The 9,697-nt window shown below is 35.9% G+C and overlaps 1 pseudogene; it reads left to right on the top strand.

The window, feature by feature from the left end:
* The first annotated feature begins 1,573 nt into the window (after positions 1–1,573).
* On the top strand, positions 1,574–8,647 carry LOC118036258 (squamosa promoter-binding-like protein 1; annotated as a pseudogene).
* Positions 8,648–9,697: the final 1,050 nt, after the last annotated feature.

Here is a 9,697-nt window from a genome sequence, read left to right as displayed (position 1 = left end):
AGTGGTGTTGTAATTAATCTCTAGAAATGCTAGTGAACACCATCCATTGTAGTGTTTAACATTGTCATTAGTGAGATGATTGGTGGAAGTCAATGACATATTGACAAGAAATTGCCATTGGTTGAGAAAGAGGCACTTGAGTTGTGTAGAAAATAGTTTGTGTTTTTACAGTTTACCATTAACTAAAAAATATGGTGCATGTATAACAGTTTATATTTGCAAAAAATCTGTTAGAAAATATTTTAGTTAATTATAAAAAAATATTATGTGTATTGATGGGCGGTGCCACATTCTAACTTCTCAAAACTCAAAAAAGCACCATAAAACTTGCTAAAGAAAAAAAGAGAGGATATATTTGGGTTAAGATTGTAATTTTTAATGTATCAATGTCATTATCTAGAGTGGAGCCCAAAAGGCATAAATGTTGCAATTTAGGCATGACCCAAATGACAATAACAATTATTGCAATTTGAGCTACATGTCAAGTAAATGACAACAAATTAACCTCTTTTTTTTTTTTTTTTTTTTTTTAATTTGAAAGCTATTTTATATGCATAGGGTAAAAAAAAATGAAAGTTCACCCTCAAAATGGTCGTGTAAAGTAAAAATTTAACATGAAAGAAAATGAAAAATTTTCTAATTTTACAGGTTATGCAAATTATGATATGAACTAATAATAGGTAAGTTGTCTAATTTTTGAGATGAAATTCAAAAAAATAAATTATCATTATTTTTATGTGTTTGATATTACGATACAAAATACTTTTTAAAAATATTTTAAAATAATTTTTTGTATTTTTAATATTAGTAATTTTAACCTATAAAAAAAAAAATACTAAAACAATATTAATTTAATATTATTTTGAAATAAAAAATATTTTTCAAATACAGAAAAAAGCAATAGCAGCATCCCTCACAAATACTCGTAATAATCGCGAAACTTTGAGCGCTCACGGACGGTACTTCAATTATTAACAAGACACGAAACGGAGCGTTATCTTATCTTCTATCATCTGAGCATAACAAAGCAGTGACTGACTGACACAAACGGTCGATCTTACTATATTATCCTACATGCAAAGTGCAGTGAATTCTTTCTCATTCAACAACATTGACGTGTCCTAAGCTGGAAATTACCTCACGACAAAGCACTGTCACCTCGTAAAACATCCACTCACTGACACTGACTCACCAAAGTAAGCAAAAAGCACCCAATAATCACCTCAGCAGCTGCTCTTGTTTTTAACTGGTAGGAGAGTTTTTCTTTTAATTTTAAAGCTGTCAAAATAATTTTTTTCTTAAGAAATTCAGAATGTTATGAAATTATACAAACTGGGCGTCAGTAACAGTACGTACAACAAAAACGATGGCAGCATGAGATGAAATGAAAATGAAGAAGAAAAAGTAGAAAGAGGAGGAGAAAGGCATCCTTTTCTTTTTGTGAATTTTGGTTATGGTGAGGGTGAGAGGGGGGCCCACCATTTTGTTGCTGTGGGATGGTACTGTAGCTGTTGTTGTCGTAGATGTCATCTTTCTCTCTCTTCCTCCCTCTATATCACATTTTTTCTTCATTCAGGTATTGGTAAGTAAAAGTAGCAAAGATAGTTGTTTACTTTTATCTTCCTATGTACCAAACCACACCTTACCATTTCCTCTCCTCTTCTGCGTCATCATCGTCATCACCCTAACTTCTCGCTCGCTTGTCTTCACTTCCCGGCAACAAGTTCGATCTGTTTTCCTTCTCTTCAGACAGGATTGTTAAGTTTCTTCCGGGCAAGTACAGTTTTTATTTTATTTTTTTTCTTACTTTCCTGTATATCATTGATTCAATTGAGGAAATCATAGAGCTTGAAGTGGGGTTGATGGTTTTTTGTTAAAAGGATTCTTGGAGGGAGAGGTAGCTGATTAAAGGGTAATCTGGTATGTGGGTTGCGGTTAATTGGAATCATGGGTGTGTGGGTGTGGTTTTTTTGTACTTTTGGGGAAGAAGTGAAGCTGATTAGGTTTAGTTTTCATTTAAAGCTTTCATCTCTTCTGGTTTAGTTCATCCGGGGTTTGCTGTTTTTTCTTTTTGGTTATCAGTGCTGGTTCAATTAGTGAAATTCTTGGATCCTTTTGGGTGTTTGGTATGGAGGCTAGATTTGGAGGGGAAGCTCATCATTTCTATGCTATGGGCCCAACTGATATGCGGGCAGTAGGGAAGAGAGGTTTAGAATGGGATTTGAATGATTGGAAATGGGATGGTGATCTTTTTATTGCTAGTCCTTTGAATCCGGTACCATCAACCAGCGTCAGTAGGCAATTTTCCCCTCTTGGGATTGGGACAGGAGTTCCGGCCACTGGGAATTCGTCCAATAGTTCATCCTCATGCTCCGATGAAGTGAATCTGGGAGTTGAGAAAGGAAAAAGGGAATTGGAGAAAAGGAGAAGGGTGGTTGTCATTGACGACGACAACTTGAATGATCAGGAAACTGGTGGTCTTAGTTTAAAGCTTGGTGGTCAGAGGGATGTGGGGAATTGGGAAGGAAGCAGCGGAAAGAAGACTAAACTGGTTGGGGGTGGCTTGAGCCGGGCGGTTTGTCAGGTGGAGGATTGCGGTGTTGATCTGAGCAATGCCAAAGACTATCACAGGCGACATAAGGTTTGTGAAATGCATTCCAAGGCTGGCAAAGCTCTCGTTGGAAACGTTATGCAGCGTTTCTGTCAGCAGTGCAGTAGGTATGCGTGTATAATAAGCTCATTGCTTAGATATTTATTGGTTTTTAACTGCCCTAGTAAAACAGGTACATATTGTGAACATAAATAGTAACATCATATGCATAATTTGGATGCCCAATTGGGGTGTGAAAAACATCAAATATAACTGTAGAAATAAAGGGTCTAAAACTATTTTCCTTTTCCATTTCCAGTTTTTTTTTTCTTTTTCAATAAAAAATTGAAAGACATGGTCATTTATTGAGAACGAAGACGTTTTTTCACTGGAACGGCTCAAAAGGAATACATTGCCATGTCTTTCAATTTTTCACTGAAAAGAGAAAAAAAACTGGAAATGGAAAAGGAAAATAGTTTTAGACCCTTTATTTCGCCATGTCTTTCACTGGAACAATAAGAAATACGTTGCCATTACAACTATGTTTCATAAAAAAAATCAAAACCATAATTTATAATAGACATCTTAATATTTTGTATTCTTGATAATTGAATTGTAGAATTTAATTTTATTTCATTCAAATTAAAAATTATCAATTTAAAGTTATATTGTTAACTAAAAAAAAAAAATCATTATATTAGATTTATAATAAAAATTTGGCAATAACTAATATGTAATGTAAAAAAATAATTTTAATCTTTGATATTGTTAAAAAGTGTTTGTATATAAAAATAAAAATATTGTATCGCTCATGTATTTTCTTCTTTTTGAAAAAACAATGAAAAAAAAAAAAAACTAGTAAAAAAAACTATGGAGAGCTTCTAAAATGTGTTTCCAAACTCAATATAAATTTTGGAAAATTGGAAAACTAGTTTTCCAATTTTTTGGATGGAGATTAATGCATTTGAACAGAAAGTCCCAATTTTCTTTTACCAACTCCAGTTTTCAAAAAAAATTGATTATTACTCATATATTTGGAGGGAAATTTCTTGGTTTGCAGTTCCTTATAGTCTGCCAAAAGTACTTAACTGATGCCTTGTCAACTTTTTTTGCAGGTTTCATGCCCTTCAAGAGTTTGATGAAGGGAAGAGAAGTTGTCGTAGACGTCTGGCTGGCCACAATAAAAGGAGAAGGAAGACTAATCCTGATACTGTTGGTAATGGAAGTTCGATGAATGATGATCAGAACAGTGGCTATCTGTTGATAAGTCTCTTGAGGATACTGTCAAACATGCATTGTAAGGATGGTTTTCCTAGTTGAACTTTTCAGAATTAATTCATTGAGGATTTCCTGTTTGCCCATTGATATTACCTTGATTTTCTGTTTTGTGCTACGGGCTTCATTTTCTACCTGGAAAACTTGGGCACCTTATATCATCTTGTTGTGTGAGTGACCTGTATTTGTTAGATAATGATTCTGTCATTTTTGAATTGCAGCCAATAGATCAGATGAAACAACTGATCAGGATCTGTTAACTCATCTTTTAAGGAGCCTTGCAAGCCATAGTGTTGAACATGGAGGAAGAAACATGTTTGGACCATTGCAGGAACCTCGAGATTTGAGCACATCATTTTGGAAATTCAGAGGTAGTCTCAGCTTTACTTTCAAATGGTGAAGGCCCTTCAAATTTAAAACAGCATCTGACAGTACCTGTGTCTGGAATGCCTCAGCAAGTTATGCCTGTGCATGATGCATATGGTGCAAATATACAGACCACATCTTCCTTGAAACCTAGCGTTCCAAACAACTTTGCAGTGTATTCAGAAGTACGAGAGAGTACAGTGGGGCAGGTCAAGATGAACAATTTTGATTTGAATGACATTTATGTTGACTCAGATGATGGCACTGAAGATATAGAGAGATCACCTGCTCCTGTGAATGCAAGGACTAGCTCCCTTGATTGCCCTTCATGGGTACAACAAGACTCCCATCAGTCAAGTCCTCCTCAGACCAGCAGAAATTCAGATTCAGCTTCCGCACAGTCACCTTCTAGTTCCAGTGGAGAAGATCAGGTATACTGTACTTGCATATTGTTTATCATTTCCCATCTAAACTCAATTTGTATAGCACCAAGAAGAATTTCTTGGTTGATCCCTAGCGTCCCTTTGGATGCTTATATTTATTCATATGTTCATATTATTCTGAGTAGCACGATTGTCCCAAAATAACAAGGCATTTCTTTTTTAGAGACTAGGTGAAATGTTGATTTCTTATATTTCTCCCTTGATTTACTTTTCAATCCGTGGATGGATCATCTGTTCTGTCTTTTGACTTATGAGTTGTATACGTATAATATTCATCAGTTACCTTATCCTTTTTTACCACTTCAGAGCCGCACAGATCGAATTGTTTTTAAATTATTTGGGAAAGAACCAAATGATTTTCCTCTTCTCCTGCGAGCCCAGGTACTTAAAATTTAATTTTTGTTTTGTGCTGCTGTTTGATGTTTTTTTACTTACAAATTATGATTATGTGAAATGTTTTGGTTCTCAGATTCTGGATTGGCTATCTCATAGTCCCACTGATATTGAAAGCTACATCAGGCCTGGTTGTATCATTCTGACCATTTATCTTCATCAGGCCGAGGCTGCGTGGGAGGAAGTAAGCTTTATAAACCCTGACCATTGTTATTGATCTAAACTTCTCCAGACAACTTTTGTGGCCTTATAGTGGAATTTTCCCTTGTATAGCTTTGCTGCGGCCTTGGCTCCAGTTTGAGCAGGCTTCTAGATGTATCAGAAGACACTTTCTGGAGAACTGGATGGATCTATATTAGGGTGCAACATCAAATAGCATTTGTTTATAATGGTCTGTTGCCCTTGAATTGTCTAAGTAATTCAGAAACTTAGAAGAATAGATTAGTAGTAAAAAGACTTGTATGAATGAAGTATTTTGAATTTTGTCTAGTGGTAACAAGACTTATAAATGAAATATTGTGAATTTTGTGTTGCAGGTCAGGTGGTTGTTGATACATCTTTGCCTCTCACAAGCAACAATTATAGCAAAATTTTAAGTGTCAAGCCAATTGCTATAACTGCATCTGAGAGAGCTGAATTTTTAATTAAGGGGGTCAACTTGTCTCGGCCTGCCACAAGGTAATGATTGTGGTTTTCACCTGATATAGAATTGTTAAAGTCTTGATTTCCTGTATTTTTGGTATTCTCTCTTTCATTGTGATGGTATTATGTGCTACTAAGCTACACTTTGTGCTCTCCACTTCTGTTTTTCAGATTACTCTGTGCAGTAGAAGGGAATTATATGGTTCAAGAAAATACGCAGGAGGTGATGGATGGTGTTGATAGCTTCAAAGGTCATGATGAGGTCCAATGTGTCAACTTTTCTTGCTCTATCCCCATGGTGACTGGAAGAGGATTCATTGAGGTGTTGTTGCCTTCTGTGTCTGATCTCAATCCTGTTCTTTTCTTATCCTTATCTTTGATAAATGCTAGTTTTGAATCTATAATTCGTTGAGGATTTGTTGGATACATGCTAGTTTAATTTGAATCTGTGATTTTATTTTCTCATTAACTATGAGTGTGTTTATTAAAGTGTGACCTTAATATGTGAACAGATAGGTTATTACAGTGCTTTGCATCTTTCTTTGTGAATTAGATATATCTGGATTGATTTAGGGCTGTCTTCATTACTATCTCAAAGAGATTGTGAATTACATATATCTGGGCTTGTTTGGAGCGAACTTCATTCCTATCTCAAGGAAAATTCTTTCTTGAAACTGTTATCTTAAATTAACCCTTAAGTTGAGTCAACACAATTCTTTAGTTTTTCAAGCGTTTGCATGCAGTTGCTGTGTGCTTTCATAGAATACTGATACTTTTTTGAGTATGCTTCTGTATGCTGAGTTCAATCTTTTCTCTATCCAGATTGAAGATCACGGTTTTAGCAGCAGTTTCTTTCCTTTCTTAGTTGCAGAGGAAGATGTATGTTCTGAGATCCGCATGCTTGAGGGTGTGTTGGAGACTGAAACAGATGCAGATTCTGAGGAAACCGAAAAAATGGAAGCCAAAAATCAAGCGATGAACTTTGTTCATGAAATGAGCTGGCTTCTTCACAGAAGCCAGTTGAAGTCCAGATTGGGCTGCTCGGATCCTAGTATGAATCTCTTCCCACTAAGAAGAATCAAGTGGCTCATGGAATTCTCCATGGACCATGAATGGTGTGCTGTTGTGGGGAAACTCTTGAACATTCTGCACAGCGGAATTGTTGGCAGTGGAGAGCACTCATCTTTGAATGTAGCATTATCAGAAATGGGCCTTCTTCACAGAGCTGTGAGGAGGAATTCTAGGTCTCTTGTGGAGCTCCTATTAAGATATGTTCCTGAGAAATTCGGGTCCAAAGACAAGGCACTAGTTGGTGGAAGCCATGAGAGCATTTTGTTTAGGCCAGATGTCACAGGCCCAGCTGGTTTGACACCTCTTCACATTGCAGCGGGTAAAGATGGTTCTGAAGATGTACTTGACACATTAACTGAAGATCCTGGAATGGTAGCCCCTTTTCTAATTAAATTAATTTCTGGATACTCTGAGGAGAGAATTTTCTTAATATTGCATTTATACTTGATGGCATGAATATTCACCACCACCAGTTTCACTCTCTGTGTCTCTTCAATCTGGATCACTGTTCATACTTATGTCGTGACAACAATAATCAGTTCTAGGAATTGGAATATGATAAATTTTTTTTTGATTGCATGATTTTGCAAACCTAATGTGATGTGTAGGATCTCGTTAGATGGAGAAGATAATCAGGAGCTGTTAGTTTAGCTATATTTTCCCCCACATTTTATTTGGTTCCCATAGTTTCCTTTTTAATTCAATTTAGTGATGATGTGTTGAAGAGTGACAATAGCCAATGTGTTGAAGTTAAATCTTGCTTCATTTGATTGTTTTATACTACCTTTTTGTGTGAACAAGTGTGGTAAATTTACTGCTCTTAGTCACAACTATGCTTTCTCTCAAAAAATAGTTGAAACGTAAGTTGAAAAATCTTGATACTAAAAAGAACAGAAATTTACTGAGGAGACTGCTTTTGTCACGCTGCAGCTACATGATCATCTCTGATCTCATAGCATACTAATAGCAGTGTAAAGCAGGCCTTTAATTTAGCTGCCTCTTTTCGTTATCATTCCACATCTCAGGCGTTATATTACCTTTCATTTTTCGTAGCTAGTGGATGGTTTTCCATTTCCCATAATGCCTTAATTTGTTGTTTCTATTCTTTTATTTTATGTCTGGACAGGAATCATTTTTTTTTTTTTTTTAAATCAGCAGTGAATAATAACATCTTGGAAAATTGAATCCAAAACTGCTTTTCAATCATTGTTATTTTCCTTAATTTTGTGTAAAGATCTGTGTGATACATTTCAGGTGGGCATTGAAGCATGGAAGAATGCTCGTGACAGCACAGGCTTCACACCTGAAGATTATGCTCGCTTGCGTGGCCACTACACATACATCCATCTTGTACAAAGGAAAATTAACAAGAGAAAAGCTGTTGGGGGCCAAGTTGTGCTTGACATCCCTAGCAATCTCTCAAACAGTAACGTTAATGAGAAACAAAATGAAGGATTGTCCAGTAGCTTTGAGATCGGACAAGCGGCATTGAGACCCACTCAGCTCAACTGCAAGCTTTGCAGTCAGAAGGTGGTTTATGGAATAGCCAGCAGGTCTCAGCTATACAGGCCTGCAATGCTCTCAATGGTGGCAATTGCTGCAGTTTGTGTCTGTGTGGCTCTTCTGTTCAAGAGTTGTCCTGAGGTTCTGTACGTGTTCCGACCCTTCAGGTGGGAAATGTTGGACTACGGGACAAGCTGAGGTGATCCATCGTTGCCCATTGCAATATTGACATGATAGGACGTGTTTATTATTTTGTATGCATTTATTTATAGACTGTAAAGTTGAGGTTTCCCGCATAACAATCAATCAATCTACTGGGACACGCTTCGGATTCAGTAATGTTAATTGACATAATTATCAGACATCAGCTGCATCGTTCAGCGGTAACATCTATAACCGGCGTGATTGTGTGTATTATATGATTTGAGAGAAATAATATAAATTATAATTTTAAATTTTATTTAACCGTTGAAGTTGAAATATTTTTTTAATATGATATTAAAATTTTGATAATTAAATGGTCATGAGTTTGAATCTTACTATTTTAATTTATTTGATAAAAAATTAAATACAAGGTAATATGAGTTTGTATAAATTTCAAGTTAAATAACTTTCACTTGAGGGGGTTAGAGAATAATAAAAAATATATGTTGGGATTTTATCTAATACTTTAAGCTATTGAGTTAATATAATTTTTTGACTATCATTATTTTATATGATATATTTAATTAAACAAGGGAAAAAATGTGAAATCTGAACTTGTTATTAATAAAGTTTTCAAGGACGGAAGCCAACAGTATACGAAAGAAGAGATGTTTTCGACTTACATGCGCAAGGCAACAAGAGTTAAATTCTATGGCTATCGAATTATAATTTGGTGCAATCTGTTGGCTTAATATTCACAGACTTCCCTTGAAGGTCATATTCTAACAAGAAGTTCATTTGCGCAAGGTTTTCGCAGATTGATACATCTGATTTAGTAGAGGCAAAGGCCAAGCACACAAGATCATCTGAAATTTGAACGATTCACATCTGCACCAGTGAAATGTGCAGTGATTACAGGAACCTTGAGATTACTGTAGTAAAGGCTCAGGAATCCACTTAGGTCTTCAGCACGCTGTCCCTCAACTTGATTGTTTGCTGCTTTTGATAGCTCATTCAAGACATCTTCTGGTTCTATTGTCAAAGTTGTACCTGAATCAGTGATGATGTTTCCAGTTCCACTACGAGTTCCCGAAGAAGAACCACTAAATTGTATTCTCTCTTCTCCAACACCCACGGCTTCAAGAGTTGGATAGTAGAAGGTATCATCAGTTAACAATGGGGTAGATTTAACTCCATGACATGAAACAACAGCGAGGCTGCCGAAGTTTAGTTTGCTCGATTTTCCAGCCTGGGAGGAAAAAGGCACCAG

The sequence above is a fragment of the Populus alba genome, chromosome 2 (genome assembly GCF_005239225.2).
Source record: "Populus alba chromosome 2, ASM523922v2, whole genome shotgun sequence".
Classification (NCBI taxonomy): Eukaryota; Viridiplantae; Streptophyta; class Magnoliopsida; order Malpighiales; family Salicaceae; genus Populus; species Populus alba.
The sequence above is the reverse complement of the archived record's forward strand: the minus strand, read 5'-3'. Positions and strand labels throughout refer to the sequence as shown.